At 53.2% G+C, this 20669-nt stretch overlaps 1 protein-coding gene and 1 long non-coding RNA gene across 8 annotated transcripts in view; one reads left to right on the plus strand and one right to left on the minus strand.

The window, feature by feature from the left end:
• Window positions 1–20669, minus strand: part of PITPNM2 (phosphatidylinositol transfer protein membrane associated 2) — a 132892-nt gene that overhangs the window by 107302 nt on the left and 4921 nt on the right. The gene's annotated exons all lie outside the window — the stretch shown is intronic.
• On the plus strand, window positions 4–2726 carry LOC144379944 (uncharacterized). Its single transcript, XR_013443544.1, has 3 exons — window positions 4–1055; window positions 1354–1584; window positions 2311–2726. It is a non-coding gene; the product is annotated as an uncharacterized LOC144379944 (long non-coding RNA).

The following is a 20669-nucleotide window of genomic DNA, read 5'->3' on the forward strand; positions in this document are numbered from 1 at the left end:
TTAGCCCGCAGCAGTTGGTAGCATTATGTAAAATTCCAAGCCCACAAAAATATCATTTGGATGATAAAAAGTTAAATTTAGCTAAGTACAGAGTGACTAATACTATGAGGGACAGGCAGCACCCCCAGTTGCCTGGAGCTGATACAGCTGGCTTCTAGAAACTTCTGACAAGTAACCAGGGCCTGGTGCGGCACAGAATAACAGATTATATAATAGGGGGCACAGCCACTAGTGATACAAAATAGACCGTGAGCGCTGCAGCCTCCGGGAGGGAGGGGACAGCCCCGCTCTGGCTTGAGCTTCTCCAGCAGAACCTCGCCTCCGGAAGCCCGGGCCGCAGGCATCTGGGCGTCCAGAGGCAGCCGAGAGGGGAGCCAGGCCTTGGAGGGTGTGTGCGAGCGGGCCCACCGGCCTCTCCGCAAAGATCTTTTCCCAGAGTGGTTGTGGCAGGCGGTTACCGTGGCGGACCCAATGAGCCGCGGCCTCGCGCAGTCCCGGCCCTCTGAATCTAGTCTGGCCCCAAGCCCCGTTCTAACCGACAGAACGGGCTGGAAGTAGCCCTGGGCCAGGTTCGGGCCCCAGCCTTGAGGAAGGCCTGGCCAAGAACTGAAGGCAGAGAGACTCAAATAGATATTTGCACACCTCTGTTCAGAGCAGCAACTGTTCACGAAAGGAAAAGGTGGACAGCACTCAAGTGTCCATCCACGGATGAATGGATAAACAAAACGTGGTCCGGCCACACAGTGGAGTATTGCTCAGTCTTAAAAAGGAAGACCATTGTGGATGAGCCCGGAGGACACAAGCCAGTCACAAGTGAACAAATACCGCGTGGTTCCACCCACCTGAGGTACCCCGAGGAGTCTCGTTCACAGGGACAGAAAGTAGAAGGGTAGGCGCCAGGGGCTGCGGAGGGAGGGAGAGTTGTTGTGCAACAGGGACAGAGCCTCAGCCTTGCAAGACGACAGAGTTCTGGAGGTGGGAGGGTGGTGAAGGCCGCACAACAGAGTGAATACACCTAATGCCACTGAACTGGACACTTGGAAATGGCTAACATGGTAAGTTTTATGTTATGTGTATTTTACTACAATAAAAAATTAGATTAAAAAAAGGAGGCGGAGGAGGAGGCCTGCATGCTTCTGTGTTTGTGTGCTGGGGGGAAGCAGCCACCATGGAGGAAGCCCAACTCTCGGGAGATCCCCGAGCTGTGAGAAGCCCAAGCCAGCCCCGGGGAGAGGGGATGAAGAGGGGAACCACCGTCCCAGCCAAGAGCTCCAGCTGATAGAGCCCAGTGCCAACCCCGACTTACAAGCCATGGGAGTGGGGCCATCTTGGAAATGGATCTTCCGCCCCCAGGCAAGCTGTCCCAGCTGACACCAGCGGAGCAGAGATGAGCTGTCCCCACCAAGCCCTGCCCAAATTGCCATGGTGTGAGCAAATAAAATGGTTGATGTTTTAAGCCACTAAGTTGGAGAGCACTCTGTTGCAGCGATGGATGACTGACACAGCGGTCAGGATCTCCAATGGCTTTGGGGGAAATGTCTGTTCCTAATGTGAGACCGATGCAGGTCTTTCACGTGCTCACAGGTGAGTCACAAAGACAAGGCCTGAATAAGTCCCAGGAGGAGACCCCTTTTCTACTCCCGAATCCCAACAGAACACGTGCTGAAATCCAACAGCTGCTGTGCAGGCCGGGGGTCTCTCCAACTGTCCGTCGCAGCAGCCAGGCCTTCTGCTCACTGACTCGACCGTCCTGTCCAGGGCAGAGATGTGTACACTATGCACGCAGATGCTCCCTGTGTGTGGGGGGGGGCAGGGGATGACCCCAGGGATGGGGCTGAGACCAGAGTTCTCGCTGGGCTGGCTCTGGGTGGGTCAGTTCCCTCCTCTGGGATCCATTTCTCCATGTGTCCAGTGAGGAGGCTGACCTCTACGGGGCCTCTCCATTCAGCCCCAACATTCTGCAACCTTCTAGTTTCGGCAGAAGGGAGTGCGGGAATGTAATCCGGAACACTGAACACAGGCCAGATGACCGGTGCCAGGATTTACAAGGCGGGCACCCACACTCCTCCAGCTCTGCTTCCTGAGAACCCCGCTCTCGTCTCTGTGCCCGTCACAGACCGTTCTTTCCACAGTGCTTCCTGTGCCGGTCTGGCGCGGTCCAGTTTCCTCTTCCTAAGTGACATCTGTAGCCCCCAGACTCAAGGTGGGACTGGGAGAGTAGTTCTGTGAGTAGGGGAATGTGCACCCCTTCCAAGCCTGGCCCCTAAAATGCCCACGTGATCCTCAACGCCCTCTGTCTTCACTCACCAGCCAGCTGACTGCCCAGGTCCAGGGGAGGACCCCAAGGGAACCCCAGGGGGTGGCAGAAACACCACAGGAAAGGATGCTGGATCCCCGAGTCACTGCATGGAGGCCACCCCCAGAGCATCCAAGTCAACTGCAAGAGTGAGAACAAGCCTCTTTATTGGGATAAGCCACTGAGACTATAATAATCACCAACCTAGTTAGCAGTTCAGGGAGATCAGATATCGACCGGTTCTGCACCAAGCAAGCACACGCTAAGCCCACGATGAGAGCTCTTCACGGATCCAAGCCCCACTCATACTACCTGCTTCCCAAAACCTTACAACCTAGGTTCGCATCCCCCAAACACTAGATGGATAAAGAAAGAAAGAAACCAAAAAAGAAGGAGAAAACCTAAGACTCCTGAGGACAATCTATAAGCAAATGAGTAAAAATTTTAGCTGTGTGCTTCCTGGTAGGCAAAGCAAAGAGGGAAATCTGCTGGGCCACAGAGCTCTTGCCAATAGTGAAAAACATCCTGGTTCATGCTAAGAAACAAACTTTTCCCTGCTAAGAGCTCTAAGGGAATGCTCCCTGGGGTCTCCACGTGAAGGACTCGGTGTTCGGGCAGGAGGCAGCAAGAGGCGGCCGAGCTTGCCCTGAAAGCTGTCCCCTCAGCTGGTGGCCCAACTGCTCTTGACTGTGGTGAGCTCCTGAGTAATTCCTCCTCCTTGTTAATGTCAACACGGCAGCACGTGACGATGACGGAAAAGGGTTACATTCCGTACCACTGACGGGATGTTTAGACCATCTGGCTACTCGACGCAGAATCTGTGGTCAGACACACGCCCGTCCACAAAGGCTACGCCTTGGACTGATGGAGGCTGGGCTGATGGAGGCCCGGCCCCGGCTCGCTCCCAACCACGGGGACCCGAGAGAGGGGTCTGCAGCCCGAGTCTCCGCCGGCCTGTGCCCCGTTGGCCTCCGCCCCTGCGGGCCGAGAGCAGAGCCCTCAAACTCCCACCTTCTGCTCTGTCTGGGCTGAGCAGCGATAATAACAGTCTCACTTCCATTTATCAAGGACCCCCTCGGGCCTCGAGTGCTCCAAACAAGACTTCACTCGGCAAGACAGCTCGAATCTGCAGCCACCTGGGGGATTTCTCCAGCGATCCCGTGGGGCTGCTGCGGATTCTCAGGCAAATCCGGCGCCGTTCGCTTGTGTTTGAAGCTGCTTCTACTGAAGCTTTGTCACGCTCGGGGGTGGGGGCAGGGACAAGGGTCCGGTATCGCGGCTCCAGGAGGACGGAGAATGGCAGCCTTCACCTTGCCCACGTGAGAACTTCTTCCTTCTGTCCCATGTGGCTCTGCTGAATTGTGATACCAAGCTGAATTTCTGGGTTGACATTAAATGTTTTCCTTTTTTAAGGAATTTGGGGTGTTGGGTGGGCTGTTTCATTAGTAAAAGCAAGAAAGTTCCATTCGGAGCCTGTTCAAAAGTAGCGATTTTCTTAATGGGAAGCGTACGCTCACCACCCACATGAGGAGCTATGTCAGCTCAGCAATCACAGTGGCCTCTGAATTCGGTAGGTCGTGTCACCTTCTTGACAAACGTGAGTCAAATGGAAACTCGTCACAGGTGCCTGGGTGGCCTCCCGTGGTGGCTTCAGGCTCTGACAAAGGCTTTCAGATGGGCGCACCATAGGGAAGGTAGGGCTATGTTTCCGTCAACCATGAACCCACAGCGTTCGGGGCTCTTTCACAACCAAAACACTCTAAGACATAAAACGCCCCAGCCAGGGTGTTCAGGGACTGGGTAGCACCCGGTTTGGGCTCTGGTGCCATGCGGCCACCTCGCCTCCTGGAATCGGAGTTTGAGCCATGCAGCACGGGGTGAGACAGTGTGGCTCGGAGTGATCACAAGCGGGTCGCCCAGTCCCAGGGTGGCCAGGACACGCTGGTCCACATCAGGGGGCTCTCCGTGGCCTCGGAACCAACCCGGGGTCCTGCTCTTTCCTGGGACACATGCTTCACTCTCTGCAAGTAGGGGGAGGACCAGAGACCCATGCATGGACAGAGGACCCTGAAAAAAGTCATAACCCACGGCCAGACACGGCACAAGGCCCTTTCTCCACCGAAGCAGCGTTGCCTGAGTGAGAGACAGCTCGCGCACACACCCTCTAAAAGCCGAGGCTCCACGGGTCACATGCCCAGCACCTCAAGGAGGCTGGTGACAGAGCAAAAGGCCAGGTGACAACTCTGGGACACTCTTCCGTGCTGGTCAGATCCCTGGAGCCCCAGCATCTACTCTGAGCCTCCGAGCAGTCTCAGACAGACGTCCGCTCTACTCCCCAGCTTCTAGGTGGGACAAGGCAAATGCTCTTTTTTGCAAACGTTATCTGAGCCACTGGGGACACAGGAATCTGGTGACAAAGATCACACCCAGTCACTGCTTGTGGAGGCTCACTCATAGGAGGCTCAGAAAACACCCAGCAGCGGGCCAGGGACAAGCTTCTTGTCTCATTTCCGAGACAGCACCTCAGGATGGGGGAGGCCAGCCTCAGGCCCTCATGTCAGAAGCGGGATCTTTTCGGGGACCATGGAGCCCCTACAGGCCCAGACGAGCTCCTTCCCCAGGGAGGTCTCTGTCTCCCGCCCTCAACGTCTCCGGAGTGGCTCTCACACCCGGGTGGGTGGTCAGCACCAGGCACCACAAACTCTTGCCAGTTCAAGGTGACATGAGAACATGCTTAACGGAGCAAGCTGTTCAAAAAGCTCCATATACATTCTCTTGGCATTCTTAGATTAGATCTTTCCTACTTCTTAGTGTCCTCTGCTCACAAGAGGATGGCTACAGGGAACAGATGCTGTTCTGTGTATGTGGTTAATTACACAGGACACAAAATTTACCATCTTAAGCATTTGTACAACCATCACCACCATCCCTCTCCAGTATGTTCCATCCTCCCAAACAGAAATTCTGTACCCCTTAAAACATACTTCCCACTGTCCCTCCTCCAGCCCCTGGTAAAGTCTGTGAGTCATATAGCTCTTTAAAGATAATGTCCTGGGGCACCTGGGTGGCTCAGTCGGTGAAGCATCTGCCTTTGGCTCAGGTCATGATCCCAGGGTCCTGGAATCAAGCCCCACATCGGGCTCCCTGCTCAGTGGGGAGCCTGCTTCTCTCTCTCCCTCTGCTGCTTCCCCTGCTTATGCTCTGTCTCTCTCTAATAAATAAATAAAATCTTTAAAAAAAAATAATAATATTCTTACCTTAGCAAAATTATTTTGTAATTTTACAGGTCCTGTTGTAATTTTAAAGCATCTGGTGCTTCTCGGATTCTTGGTGATGGACAAGTTGACAGAGGAGGGGCAGCCCCCACCAGGAAGACACCTCCCAGGCACCACCCGCCAGGAGGAATCAAGGGCCCCCCCCCGTGCCGTGTGCAAGTGGGCCCCTAATGGGAGCCGGCGTCCTTAACCAGCTGTGCCAGGAACTCTGCTAGAGCTGCCCTTTGCGGTGGAAAAGGCTCTCACACGGTTTTCTCCAGATTTTCATTTTACTTAAAAGCTCTTCCTTGCCTGGGGTTTTGAGGTTAAAAACCACTGCCTCGCACTCACACATTGTAAGTGGGAGTGTAAATTGGCACTACCTTTATGGAGAGCACTTTAGCAACAGCTACGGAAAATAAAAGGAAAACACCCCTCAACCTAGCAGTTCTACTTCTGGGAATTTAGTCCACAGATAGGAGAGGAAATGTGCATGAAAACCTCCAGACCAGGATGGAGACTCGCTGCGGCACTTTTTGCTTTCAGGCTTCTGCCATTACAATACAAAACGCTGTGAAACAGATTTAACTAATGATGATACATCCATCAAACGAACACGAAGCCCAGCATTAAAGAAGCCTGGGCAATCTAAGTGAACCAACATAGGGCCACGGCCAGGATTTACCAATTGTTAAGTCAAAATAGCAGGAGCACAATGGTAGGCAGCCATTTGTGAGGTTTTTTTTTCCCTAAGTAATACATATTCATATATGCAGAGAATCTTCCTGAGAGAGTACACACATGCACAAAACTTAGCGATGGTAGTCGCCTCTGGGGAGAAAAATAGGGAAACCACAGACAAGAGTACAAACAAGTCAGCTTGGTACCAAGTGTAAGGTGTTTACGTAGCCAAAGAATGGTTTTCATATCAAGTATGGCCTTTATCCTCTATTTTATTTTATTTTAACTAATCATTACACCCAACATGGGGCTTGAACTCACAACTTTGAGACTGAGTCACCTGCTCCACCAACTGAGCCCACCAGGCACCCCATCCTCTATTTTATTATTTTATCATAACTGATGAGTCTCAAGCTCCATAAATCAAAGAACATATCTAATTTATTTTTAAAACCCGGCTAATGCCTGGCATAACATCATGTACAATTTTATGTGTGTGTTTTGTAATTTTTTTTAATAAATGAAAGAATAAGTGGATGATTAAGTGAATGGATAGTGAGAAAAGCATTTGAAAAATTATAAATGTTCTTTGAAGACTAGAAAGCTGTGAGTCTTGAGCTGTTAGGGAAGGAAGAGTAGAGTGGAAACAGGAACTGGTTGATAATTGATTATCTCGGTAGAAAAAGCAGACTCATTAAAGGACGATACACACCACGGACGGTACGGGTAAGTTGCTGTTAGAAGTTTACTGGACAAGAAGGCACCCGGCTGGCTCAGTCGGAAGAGTGTATGACTCTTGACCCCAGGGTTGTGAGTTCAAGCCGACACTGGGTGTAGAGGTGACTTAAATAAATTAATTTTTTTTAAAGGGAAGTTTATTGAATGAGAGTTTTTAAAATTTAAATTTCAGTTAACTATATTTTTTAAAAAGCCAACATTTAATGTTTCTTTTGATACAGAAGAATGCAAAGAAAATAACGAGTGGTCCAAATGATTTTAAAATATTTTTTAAGACCCTATTCCAGGTCACCTTTTAATTGCATAACCATACATTCCTAAAAAATCAGAAAGTAGATCAAAAAGCCATCACTTTTCCAGTGAGGCAATAATACTTTTTAAAAAGCTCCCCAGGGATTGGTGCGAACCCAGCTTGGAAACTCTTGCCCTATGAACGTCCACAACCCGTCTGACAGTGGCCAGCAACCCTGACCCTTTAGAAGTGGGCTGACCAGCAGAGCAAGGTCACCAGGCTGCCCGGAAAAAGCTGTCACAAAGCCCAAGAACTTCAGTTACACTGGCCCCCGCCGGGGGTGGGGGGGGAGGGTCGTACCACGACCGTGGCTAAACCAAGGCAAAAAATTAACAGCAGCAAAACCGCACCGAGGAGAGAAAAGGAAAAGAGAGAGGAAAAAGGGAAGGCTACCTGACAAGGAATTAGTGGGAGCCCATGGGCTCAGCCCGAGGGCCGTCTGGCAGCCACGCCCCATCCCATCCCTCTGAGCACAGCCCTGCTCCCACGGCCAAGCTCCATCTGCATCCTCGTGGGGCCGGCCTGCTGAGTGATTCAGAAATCCCTAAGAGACTGAATTATACCTAATGTCCACCGTTTACCAAAGAGAGGCAAGAAGTGCCTTCGAGAAAGAGCAGGAGCATTACCGGGGCCATGGGAAGACCTCCTCGGCCCCGAAGCTCCTGAGGTGACCTCAGCCGAATGACCACATGTGGCCCCGTCTGTGCTCTGGCTTCTACCAGGGCTTCCGATACCCGGACTCTCCTCACCAGCCACCCTGGGGATGCCCAGGCAGGACACGCGACAGGGTGACCAGGTGACCCTGAGGGCCCATCTTGGAGAACATACTGAGGTCCTCTTTCCACATGTTGTGTCCCCAGTCCGGGATTGGTGCTGAGCTTAAGACATTCTCAGAGATTCCCCAGAAGTGTGTGAGGATGGCGTTGTGGGCCCTCTTATCACAGAGGAAATTCTGCTTCAGGGAGCTCAGTCTAAACCCCACAGACACGAAATGGGACCACCAGATTCGGGGTGCCGGGCTCCTGACTCCCTGGCCACACCTCCATAATCCCAACAGTGGACGGGAAGCTCAGCCCCACGAAACAGCCTCCACCTGACCCCGGGAGGGATCTGCAATGCTCTGCATCGCATCACTGTCCCTACATTTCCCGGGATTCTGGGCTTCAGGGAGGCAAAGCAGGTGCAGGAGCTGCCCAAGACCTCCTGGCTGTTACTCTTATTTCTAACCAGGAAAGAAGGCCACCGGCTTGTGGACACCCAAGCCCGATGCCAAACATGCTTCTTCCCATCAATCTACCTGCCTGTGACCTCTGACACCTAGGAGAGTGATGGTGGCTGCGTACCTATTTTGGGGCTTGGCCACCACACTGTCTCACTACTTCTAATTACTTTTCAGTGTGTCTACTTCGAAAACCTAAGAGGAACACTGTATCCATTTCAAAACATTAATTCTGCAAGCTCCTTTCCAGGAGTTCTGCACTTCCTTTTCCCAGCCCGCTGGCCTGGCTTCAATCTACAAAGATGTTTAATATTGATGGCAGGGGGTAAGCGTGTCTCAAAGGGATGCCTCTCCCAGCAGGAGTTTCTAGACACTGTTGTGACACAATCTGCAAAAGCATTCTGGGCCCCTCAAACATCCTTTGCAAGATGCTGCCACAGTGTTTCGTTATTAAGGGGTAAGTCGCTACCAATTGGAGACGTTCTTTGTCAACTGCAATCTTGTGTCCATCCTTCAATCTCGAGGTTATTAAGAGTAATGGATTTGAACTTTATCAAATGCTTTTCTGGAATCTACTGAGAGTATCTAAGTGGGTTTTTCTCTCTTTTTGCTTCTCGTACATCTGCTCATAAATAATCATCTGCTTATGTTTTTGAGACTGGTCCACAACCCAGTATAATATGCATACACACACACACACACACACACACACACACACAACTGTACACCATCTGAACAGCAGGCTGGTATTTGTGATTTCATGGGTCACACCCAGGGCACAGTGAGGACTAGAGGAACCATATACAAATCGGGTGAATCATAGAGGGCTTCCTATAGGAGGTGGCAGAGAAGACCGAGGAATATCTGGATTTGAGTCCTGCCTCATGTGGAGCCCAAAGGCATGCTTTCCTAGCTCACAATTTTCTCCACAGTAAAACAGAAGTAATCATAGAGCAAAAGAGCCCTTCAGAGGCACCCAGCTCAGCCTCCTACAACTGCAGATGGAGACAGGTTCAAAGAGGAGAGCTGATTTGCCCAAGGCCACAGGCCACCCCTACAGTCTTTCTTGGCTCCAAGGGGAGGGGAGAGAAACAAAGAGAGCTTTGAGATCTTGGGCAGAAAGGAAGGGCAGAGAACCTGGGTGTGTATGACTTTCCCTGTAATAAACGTTCTTGTTGCTACCTGGGAAGGGGCATGAGTCAGGAGGCGGCCAGCGTGCTCGACTCAGGGTGTAGAGGGCAGCGGTCGGAGGGCCTGCCGGGGAGAAGGGGGTGACCCTGGAGCCTCTCCCTCACACACCCAGGTCAATAGGGATGTCCCTACCTTGTGTACCAACACACGTGAGCAGACACACAGGAATGGCTTTTCACAGTCATTCACTCACTCATTCATTCGACCAGTATGGAGACTACACTGGGCTGAAGGGTGTGCCCCCCAAAACTCATGCCCTTCTTGGAACCTCAAAATGTGACCTTATTTAGAAATAGGATCTTTACAGATACCTTAGTTAAGGTGAGGTCACACTGGACTAGGGGGGCCCTGATCCAGTATGACTGGTGTCCTCACAAGAAGAGACCCAGACACACACACACACACACACACACAGAGGGAGGACAACCACACAGACACAGAGGTGGAGACAGGAGGCGTGTGTCTGCGAGTCAAGCTACACCAAGGACAGCCGGCCACCACGAGCAGCGAGGAGCGAGGCCTGGACCAGATTCTCCCTCAGAGCCCCCCGAAGGAACGAACGCTGCCCACGCCCTGCGCGCGTACTTCTGACCTCCAGAACCGTGAGAGAATACGTTTCTGTGTTTTAAGGCCCGCAGGGTGCGGTGCTTGGCTACACAGCCCCAGGAATCGAATACGAAGACAGAGAAGCAGCCCCGGGGTTTGCCTACAGAGCAGGAGGCTCCATGAGGCACGGCGGGGGGGTGGGGGGGTGGTTGGTGTGGCCTGGAACCCCTCCAATCACGTCACGCCTTCCTCCCTGCCCCAGTCTGCACAGGCCTCACCCTCCCAGGCAGCCACACTTGTGCTGCACCCCCAGAACTCTTGGAAGCCTGTGACCTCTCCCTGGTAGAGACCCGGGATCCCGGCACCTCTGCAGGCCACAGCAAGGGTGAGTCAAAGGCTTGCCAAGCGCTGAGAGGCACCAGGCACCGTGCGAGGCACACACACTCCCCTTGAAATCTCACGACCAGCCAAAGGCAGGTGAGCCAACAGAAGAGCCACCGGTGAGAGCCGGTGACCCACTCGGTCCCCCAGCAGGTCTGTGGCAGGGCCACACACCCGCGCTGTCTGCACGGGGCCTCGACCACACGCAGGGTCCGTTCCTCTGCGCACCCCCGCCTGACTCCCCCGGGGGCTGCAGCTGCACCTGCCCTCAGCGGAGCCGGCTCCCACTCGCTTTGCAGCTGCGGACGCCAGGGACCCTGGGCAGATGGCATCTGCTCTTTGAAAAGGTATTTATCTTTCCACTCACTGAGAGCAAGCAACGCCATAAAAGGACATGCCCGACGTCAGGTGCACAAGTGTTCCATAGAGACGGATGTCGTGCACACACAGGGACTGCTCTTGGCCGTTAACTGCCAGGAACACCCTCCCCAAAGAGCAGGAGGACCAGTGCACAGGCTTGCCGCTGAGCTGGGGGGCCTTGGCGGGGTCTCTTCCGATGCCTGGGGGAGGCTCCCTAAAAGCAAAAGCAAGGTGGGATCCAGCCCAAGTCTCACCTGAGGTCCAAGACAAGCCTAATTGGTTTTTTTTTTCCTACCATTTTAATCATTTTTAAATGCACCATTCACAGGACATTCAGTGTTGTGCAACCACCACCACAATTTCTAGAACATTTTCATCATCCCAAACAGAAGCTCTATACCCACTAAACACTAACTCCTCCCCCCAGACCCCGGTCACCACCATTCTACTTTTGGTCTCTATGAATGTGCCCATTCTGGGCTCCACATACAAGCAGAATCATACAATACTGTTCTCTTGTGACTGGTTTCTCTCACCCACCTTAATGTTTTTGAGCTTCACCCACACACATGTCAGAAACCCCCTCCTTTTTTTTTTTTTTTTTTTTAAGATTTATTTACTTGAGAGAGAGAGAGAAAGCAGGGGGAGGGGCAGAGGGAGAGAGAATCTCAAGCAGACTCCGGCTGAGCATGGAGACTGACACAAGGCCGATCCCACGACCCTGAGATCACAACCTGAGCCGAAATCAAGAGTCAGATGCTCAACTGAGCCACCCGGGAGCCCTTCCCTCCTTTTTTATGGCTAAACGATATTCCACTGGATGGACATCCACGTTCGTCCATGCACCGGCTGATGGACGGTTGGGTTGTTCCCACCTTCTGCCTATGAACAGTGATGCTAGGAACGTGGTGCACAAACAGCTGTTCAGGTCCCTGTTCTCAGTGCTTTTGAGAGTGGAACCGCTGGGTCCCAGGCTGACTGTGTCTCACGGTTTCAGGAACCCCCGGACTGTTGCTGCAGCAGCTGCCCGTTTCACGTTCCCACCAGCGTGCACAAGGCTTCTCATCTCTCCACACCCTCATCAACACTCATTACTTCCAATTTTTGGAGAATAGCCACGCCTGAGATTCGAAAAGGAGGATTTCTGAAAAGAGTGGCATCTGCCCACTTCACGCGCGCCGTTCTGTGCAGAGCCGCAGAGGACGTGCTGGGTGCAGCGGAGTCAAGAAACACCAGTTCCAGCCCTGGTGCTTCCAGCTGGGCAGCTCGGGACAAATACTTCGGCCCCTCGGAGCCTCAGCTACGTCTCCGTAGGAACGGAGCTAAGGGGCCGCGTGTCCCTTCCCGCCGGAGGCAAGGCGGCGTACTCGCCACAGGACCAGAAGAGTGAGTATTTTCATAAACTCTAGGGATGGCACATCGGTAGTGGGAGAGGGGTTGGTTTCAACTTCCCTCGACATGGCTTTTATGATAATGTATGGAAAGGACTAAATACTTTTCCTTCCAACCTCCTCCTTCTCTGCCTTTGACTGGAGAAGCCAAATGACGGGAAACAGGAGCAAGATGAAAGAGCAGGAAAAATTCTAGGTGATCTACGATAATTACTGGACACGCTCACACACACACACATACACACACACACACACACACACACACTCATGGCACTCAAACCTCATTGTAGACTCATAGTTTGCCCCAATCGATTACGTCACCAGATCCAGAGCAGGATCATCCCAACCTGTCAGGAGAGGGAATGAAGGCCCAGGGAGAGGGAGCAACCTGCCCAAGGTCACACGGCACAGGGTCCATGGGGCCTCGGGTCTCCTGGTGCCATCCAGCCCAAGCACAAAGTGGCTGTGGACACTGGCCTCCATGCAGGGCGGGGCCCAGAGCTCGTCCTTCCTCATCGTGAGCTGCAGCAGGAGCACCTGTCTGTCTGTCTGTCTGTCTCTCTCTCTTTCTCACACACACAGATGGAGGTCTTGACCGAGAAGCCGAGGCTGCCTGGGGAACCAAGTTGCAGGAAGGAAACAGGACCCTCTCTCCTCGCTGGCAGGAGAAGCATGGAGGGCCCCCAGCCTGCTATCTCCATAGTGACAGAATCACAGAGGCTGTGGGGCTAAAAATAAAACCTCTACCTCCTGAAACCCCCGTCTGTTCAGCTCCAGCTGCATGGGGGCTTGCCAAAGCTCGGTGCCACTCGGCGACCAACACCTAAGCAGCAAGGGAAGGCCCCTGAGCCCTGAAAACAGGGGACAGCACACCCGGGTCTCCGGTAACACAGAGCACCATCTGTGACACGCCCCTGAAGAGTCGGCGAAGACTGGCACCCACGGGGTCCCGGACTCATGTCACCCACAGGCTCCGTGCAGGTGAGTGCCAGCAAGCAAGGAGCACCCTGCCCCCCAGGCACAAACATTCCGGCACAAACAAGTACTCTCTTCATGGCAGCCTCAGGAGGCTCCACTTAAGCCTTGGAAGTAAGAAGTGTTTCTTCTCCAAGTGCACCACGGGACAAGTTTGTCCACTTAAAAAAAAAAAGAAAGAAAGTTTACATAATGCTTGGATTCCCGGGTGGGCTCTCAAAAGCATACTTAACTCCAAAATGGGTCCATGGTATGGTAAACCATCTAAAGTGGCAGTTGAGCCTAGAGTTTTGGAGCCAGAATGCCTGGCATTGAGTCTCTTAGCTCCGTGTCCACGGGGAAGTCACTTTTCCTCTCTGGGCCTGTGTTCTCGTCTGTACAATGGGTTAACGGCAGAGGGCTGTCAGAAGAGGTGCCTCGAGAACTCAGTCACCGGGCACCTGGTAGGTGGTAATTCTGTGGGTAGGCTAGCCTGAGAACCTAACCAGTGAACGCCCCCCATTAGCCAGTAGCCGGCAGTTTACACACACGGAAGCCCCACTCACCCTCCATCCACAAATCAACCCTCTGCCTTAGTTTACATTCCAAGTCACCTGCAACATGGGTCACAACTTAGGATTTCTAGGACGATTTTAACTATATTATGGTTAATTTTAAAAAGCCTTAGAATTCTCAAATAAAGCACGGTGAACGCAAGCCCTCATTAGCCACCCAGCCCTAGGTTAATAATTAAGCACCCCTAATTGGCGGAGAAGGAAATGTACGGCACAGCTTCCGAGGCACCATTGTGCACCAAGCTGGCCCTGGATGGTAATGGATTTCCTAAATCAGCTCATAAAGCTAATTCATATCGAAAGTTAATTAGCCTAATGAAGGCAAGCGTGACTTAGTGAGTTCCAGACTGGCTTTCTGCTCTGACTCAGCCACCCCAGGAGGCTGCCGATGTCATCCCTCCAGCTTTGATTTCCCGGAGCCCTGAAGGAGGGGCCCAGGGGATGGTGCTTCAGGAGGCCGTGTGTCTCCTACTGCTATCAGCAGGCATCAGCGAGTGCTCTGGAGGCCACCAGGAGGCAGGACACACGGCCACCACCTTCTCCTGGGGCTGGCTCTGAAACCTCTGCAAGGGAGAGGAACTTCCAGCAAGGGGGAGTCACAGGGGAGCCCAGGTGGGCGGAAGGCCAGGCACCACCAGGCCTCACATCCCTGAGCAGGAAGACGGCAGCTCAGTGTGCAAGCTACCCCCCCCCCCCCCCACGCACGTCCAGTCGCTGCAAGCCCAGGGGCATCCCTGGAAGGGAGCATCTCTACCCAGTTGGATGGATACAGAAACCGAGGTGCAGAAAGGTGCAAGTGTCAAAGGCCGCGCCCCTCGGAAATGGTACAACTCCTGCCTCCGGACCCCCAGGCCCTCTGAGCCCGGCTGTGTTTCACTGTCCCCATCCAGAGTCAACATCTCACTGGCCCGGAAACAACCCAAGTGTCCATCGACAGATGAGTGGATAAGCAAAATATGGCCCGTCCATACAGTGGACTATGATTCGGCCATAAACAAACAAACAAACAAATGTAGGGGCGCCTGGGTGGCTCAGTTGGTTAAACGTCTGCCTTCGGCTCAGGTCATGATCTCAGGCTCCTGGGATCAAGTCCCACATCGGGCTCCCTGCTTGGCGGGGAGCCGGCTTCTCCCTCTCCCTCTGCCTCCTCCCCCCTGCTCATGCTCTGTCTCTGTCTCTCTCTCTCAAATAAATAAATTTAAAAAACAGTGCAGTTCTATCACAACTTACAACCTACAACAGGGATGAATCTTGAGGGCATTATGTTCGGTGAAGTAAGCCAGTTACAAAAGGCCAAACACTCTGTGATTCCACGTACACGAGGCGCCCAGAAGAGTCCCACTCACAGACACAGAGAAGTGGAAGGGTGGCCGCTGGGGGCTGGGGGCAGGGGAGAGGGCATTTGTGTTTCATGGGGACGGAGTCTCACTTTGGGGAAGATGAGCATGTTCCGGAGACGGATGGGGGAGGGGCTGCACAACTGTGTGAGTGTGCTTACCGCCACCGAACTGGACACTCAAAACTGGCTAAGATGGTAAATCTAATGTGGTGTGGACATTACCTCACACACAAAAAGGAATGAGGCACAGACCCCTGCTTCAACGCGGATGAACCTCAAAAACATCATGTTTCTTTGAAAGAAGCCGGACCTAAAAGGTCACACATTGTGCGACTCCCTCTCTATGGGACGCCCAGAGCAGGAAAATCCATAGAGACGGAAAGTAGATTAGTGGTGGCCAGGCGTTGGGGGAGGGGGTGGGGAGCCGCTGCTAACGGGTGTTTCCTTCCGGGGTGATGAGAATGTTCTGGAAGTAGACAGAGGGGATGCTTGCACGGCATTGTGAAGGGACTATATGATACTGAACTCTCCACTTCAAAAACGGTTAATTTTATGTTCTGTGAATTTCACTTCAATTCAAAGAAAGAAAAAGGACATCGAGGGGCCCTTCCCATCTCCTCCCCGGCTCGCGGGTGCCACACAGGCTGGAACCTCCCTTTTCCCTCTGTGTCCAGGCCTGAGCACAGCCAGAGGCTGGGAATCCTTCTGGGTTATTCCAAGCAGCAATCGGGAACAATCAGGCAAGCAGCCACCTGGGCAGGCAGGTGGGCCAGGCCACCTTCCCCACATCTCCTTGCATTCAGAGACTTTGTGAACCCCCCCTTTCCAAGTTCACAACCGGGCGAGGCACTCCAAGGAAGCCAAAAAGGGATAACTCAGCCCTTGGCCTTGAGAGCCCCACCGGTGGCTGCGTCACCTGGACCTGGGAGCTGTCCCAAGGTGACAACCATCCAGGGGGTGACTTACGTAGTGTGAGGAGCTCCAGGGATGCGTCTCTGTCTGGACCAAGGACCCAAATCCGCCACTCTGGACATATGCCTCTAGGCCCTCTGGGAAAAGCAAACCCTATAATGCTTGCAGAAGGGACCCTGACCCGAGCCAGAGACCCCGGTATAGGCCCACCTGCACCAGCTGCTCCTCTCGGCCCAGGGCCACAGGCCTTCAGCTCTCCTGCTCCCAGGAGCCCTGAGACTCTAAGGAAGTCAGGCAGGAGGAGGGGACAGACACAGACCAAGAGGACCCAGCCCCAGATGAGAACCCAGAGTGGATGGTGAGCGGGACCTCCCCCTTCTAGACAAGCTCTGATCATGAGCCTCCCAGGTGCATGGCTGGCAGACTGGACAACAGGGCCCGAATCCGGCCACAGCATCACGTCCATAGACAGCCATGACGTCAGAGCATGCAACACCATCTCGGGGATTCTGCTCTAAGTTTGTGGAGCTCTTTGGCCTCTTTGAAAAGCAAAAGCTACAGAACCAACAGAAAAGGAATTCTGTTTTCCCCTCTGGGAAAAAAAAGAAAAGAAAAGCAAGAAAAACACATACAAACCCAAACTGAGAAGTATCGGGCACTGTTGAGACTGAACCTGATCAGGAAATACTGATGGGACGTAACACCACAGCACGGGTGTGTAATGACGTGACTGAACACGGACACGAATGTGAGGAATCGGGACCACGTTAGGTCAAGAGGGAGCTTCCTCTGTGGTTGGTTCAAATCACGACCTCTCTGAGCTATGGTGTCTCCATGTGTGAAACAGGGCAGGTGAAAGCACTGGGTGCCAAATCATGACCCCTCCGAGCCTCTGTTTCCTCACCTGTAAAATGGGCACTGCAGCATTTACGTGGGTCAAATAAAGCACATAGGGTGGAAGCACTCTGTGTACCGAACGGTATTATAAAAAGGTGGATAAACGAGAGACGGCCCTTCACCTCTGGACCTCTAATCACTGCCTCTCCCAACACGGTCATCAGGCCCTGAATCACCACCAGCCACTGTGCCTGGGGATTCCAAGGCAAACAGGCCGAGGTCACTCAGCCTGAGGAGCGGCTGGGCCAGACCAGGGACTCCCCCTGTGGTTTCAAGAGGGAAGAGCCGCCTTCTCCTGGAGCAGGAATCTCAGGATCTGGAGAAGTCCATAATTAAGGGCCGACCTTGTTGGGTACGAGACATGTGCCATTATTAGCCTAAACCCTCCAAACCCCAGTCCTGCAGCGACCAGGCCACCAGGACAAACGCGAGTGAACCGGATGGCCCAGAATTTATGAGTCGGCCTCCATTCACCACCATGTCCTTGAGTCTCCACTGTGTTCCACACCCAGCCCCAGGATCTTAAGGTTTCAGGGAAATGGAAAGTCATTCCTCCCTTGGAAAGGTCAAACCCTTGGACTTGGTTTTTTCCAGTGCTCCTTCTGGCTCGCCCAGCTTGTTCCGTGTTCCCTAAGATTCTGAATTCCTATTCCCACCCCCCGCCCCACCCCACCCCCGACAGAAAGCCGGGCAGAACATTCCTCAGGAAGGAGCCCTTTAGCCAGGGGAAATCACAGGGGTAGAAAGAAAAATGAGTGCTCTAAACCGTGGTGCCCAAGCAGAGCGGGATGGACTGAGCTGGTCAGCAGTCCTGCCCGCGGACTCACGATGCTACGGTGAGTCACCGAAGGCTGGAACTGAAATAAAACCAGCGTTCTCTAGCGCAGTACAGGACGGGAGCTCAGCTGCATACTAATGCAGGGAGCTGTTAAACACCTCCCCTGCTCCGCCCCGCGGGAAAGGCCCAGGCGGCGGCATCCAGCTACAAATTAATGAGCTCCTTTCCACACCGGGTTCTTGCAAATCGTGCTCTGGACCAGTTAGAGAAGCCACTTCAGAACTTTGCTTCACTGTATTGGAAAATGTCACCCGCACGGAGGAAAAATGAGGTCTCGGGTTAGGCATGTCCAATGGACGGCTAAACAAGCGAGCGCGCTTTCGGAACTCTTGAGGCTTTTGTTATTAATGGTGTTTTTAGTGTTGGGTTCTTGAACACATCAAACAAATTTCCTTTAAACTAGTAGTTACCGACTGCCATTGGGGAAGGCTGCAGGCCTCCCACCTCCCAGATGGTTCAACCACAATAAACGTTTGGCCTGTCAGATGCACAACACTGGCGAACTAATTGAAATATGCTGCAACAAGCAAACCCAAAATAAATGTGAAATGATTGTTTCCCTACACGGGAGCCGCCGAATTGCTTCCATGTCTGGCCGTCCCCTGAAGAATGTCCCCCCCACCCCTCTCGGTGAGCCTCACTTATGTGTGGTTTCCAAAGGCCTTAAAGGCTTTTTTCCATTGTGATTACCCAAGAGGGAAAAATTGTAATTGCAGAAAATGTTTGGGTTTTTTTTTTCCCCTCTCATGAAAACACAAGTGAAAAGTCAACTCTTACAAAGTGCCAAGAAAAGCAAAGCAATTAAAGCCCTCCAGTAGGACAGAGGAGGGGAGGGGCACGCTATCACTAACCTGCCCTTAACCCAGCTCTCAGACCTGCCGGGAAACCCCACCTCTTGGCCAACCTTGTGCCCACGGAAGCGGTTCTCCACTGAAAATGGGAATGGTCTCCTTATTTCTGTCCTGACACACTACCACCCCCACACCCCCTTCGAGATGGCTTTTCAAAGGGCTGCAGAGACAGCGCAGGACGGGGGGGCGAACAGCTGGGAGCACCCACAGCACTGGCCCTCCTCTCTCCACTGGCCTTACACAGCACCCCGCTGCCCCGTGAGCCCCCCAGCGGGGGCTGGATTCTTTGGTGGAACGAGGCCAGGTGAGCCCAGCAGGCTGCAGAGCCTGACTCAGTCCTGGCAGGCCGGCAGTGGGGGAAAGAGCCAGCACCCTGCTCCACAGCACCGCTGATGAGTCAGCCAGACCCTACGGAGGCCTAGGAGGAGAGCCCCCCGGCTGCCGAAAGAGAAAATTCTGTCCATCACCAGGAACCACCTCTGCAAGGGAAGACAGCCTCAGAGAGAAGAACGAGCAATCATCTGTATTACCTATGTTCCAGCTCTTAACAGGGCACCGGGGCAAAACGTTTTTGGAAAGGTTCCCAGGAGTAAGAAGGCCAGGATTTGAGGCCACAGGCAGCCCCACACTGGCCTGAAACACCTCCTTAAGTGGATCATTCGTTTGGGTAAAGGACTACCCTGGGCTCCTCTCAGCAAAGAGCAGCTAGAGGGACCTACGTGGGCTTGCTGACCCTCCCTTGTGTGTATGTGTGGCCAGCAGGCTTGTGGAAAGGAGAGGTGGGCGCCCTTCTGGAAGAGGGCACAGGGGAGCCAAGGGAGGGGACGTATGCCGAGTACTCTTCCTTTCTCTGGTACCTGAGACAGCAAAGCCCAGAATCCGCAGCCCCAGCCTCCATTCCCCATGTATGTACTGAGCACCGTCGAGGTGCCCCGTGCTAGATGCTGGGGACACCACGAGGGCAGACACGATGATACTGATGGCCGGCAAGGTCCCTGTCCCGGGGGAGACACGAGGAGAAAAGGATCTGATTGCAAGTACGGCCACAGATGAGAAAGAAGAGCCAAGCCGGGGGCCAACGGGGGGGGGGGGTGCAAGTCTTGGCCTCTGCAAGCTGGAGCTGGTTAGGATACCTCTCTGACCCCGTCTCCTCTTCTGTAAAAATCGGGCAACAGTCCGTCCTTATCTCTGAGGAATGCCGTGGCACACCCGTCGAAACAGGCCATCGAGGACGTGCTTTGCCCATACAAGTTGGCCCTCATCATTCATGGATTCCGTATTTACGAACTCCTTACTCGCTACAAGTAATGCTCGTGGGGCTTACGTGGCCATTTGCCAACACGTGCAGGGCAGCGACAAATTCTGAGTCCCCCAGCGTGTGTGATCCCAGCTGAGGTTGAACAAGGAGACGCTCTGCCTTTTGCTTTCAGCTCTCAGACCGAAAACAAGCGTCCTTTTTGGGATCAGTGTAGTGCCACGTTTTTCACATTTTTGTGCTTTTTTGTCCGTGATTTCGCCCTTGGAAGTGGCCCCGGGCCTTGTGCTGAAGCACGCTCCCTTGTTTCTGAGCAGCGATGTGCCTCATGGAGGAAATACCTGAGTGAGATAAGCTTCATTCAGGTGTGAGTGATAGCTGCCGTTGGTGGAGTTCAATGTTAATGAATGACAGCATCTATTGAACAAGGCATCTTGAAACGGAAACATAAAACGGGGTTCTGTGTTGATCGGTGATCAAACGTGCGAGCAGGGCTCGCGGGAACCTAACCCTGTCCGACCCCTAGGACGGTGGTTCTGTGCTCGCTAATGCGGTGTTGGCGGCACTTTATGGACAGAAAGACTGGGATGAAGGAGCCTGGGCCGTGTGCACACGTGCTGGACCATATACTGTAACTGGAGGTCTTTTGCTCTGCAGGGCTATCACCCCCACGGTTGTGGGGGGGCACGTCCACACCCC

Source organism: Halichoerus grypus, chromosome 13 (assembly GCF_964656455.1).
Source record: "Halichoerus grypus chromosome 13, mHalGry1.hap1.1, whole genome shotgun sequence".
NCBI classification, from domain to species: Eukaryota; Metazoa; Chordata; class Mammalia; order Carnivora; family Phocidae; genus Halichoerus; species Halichoerus grypus.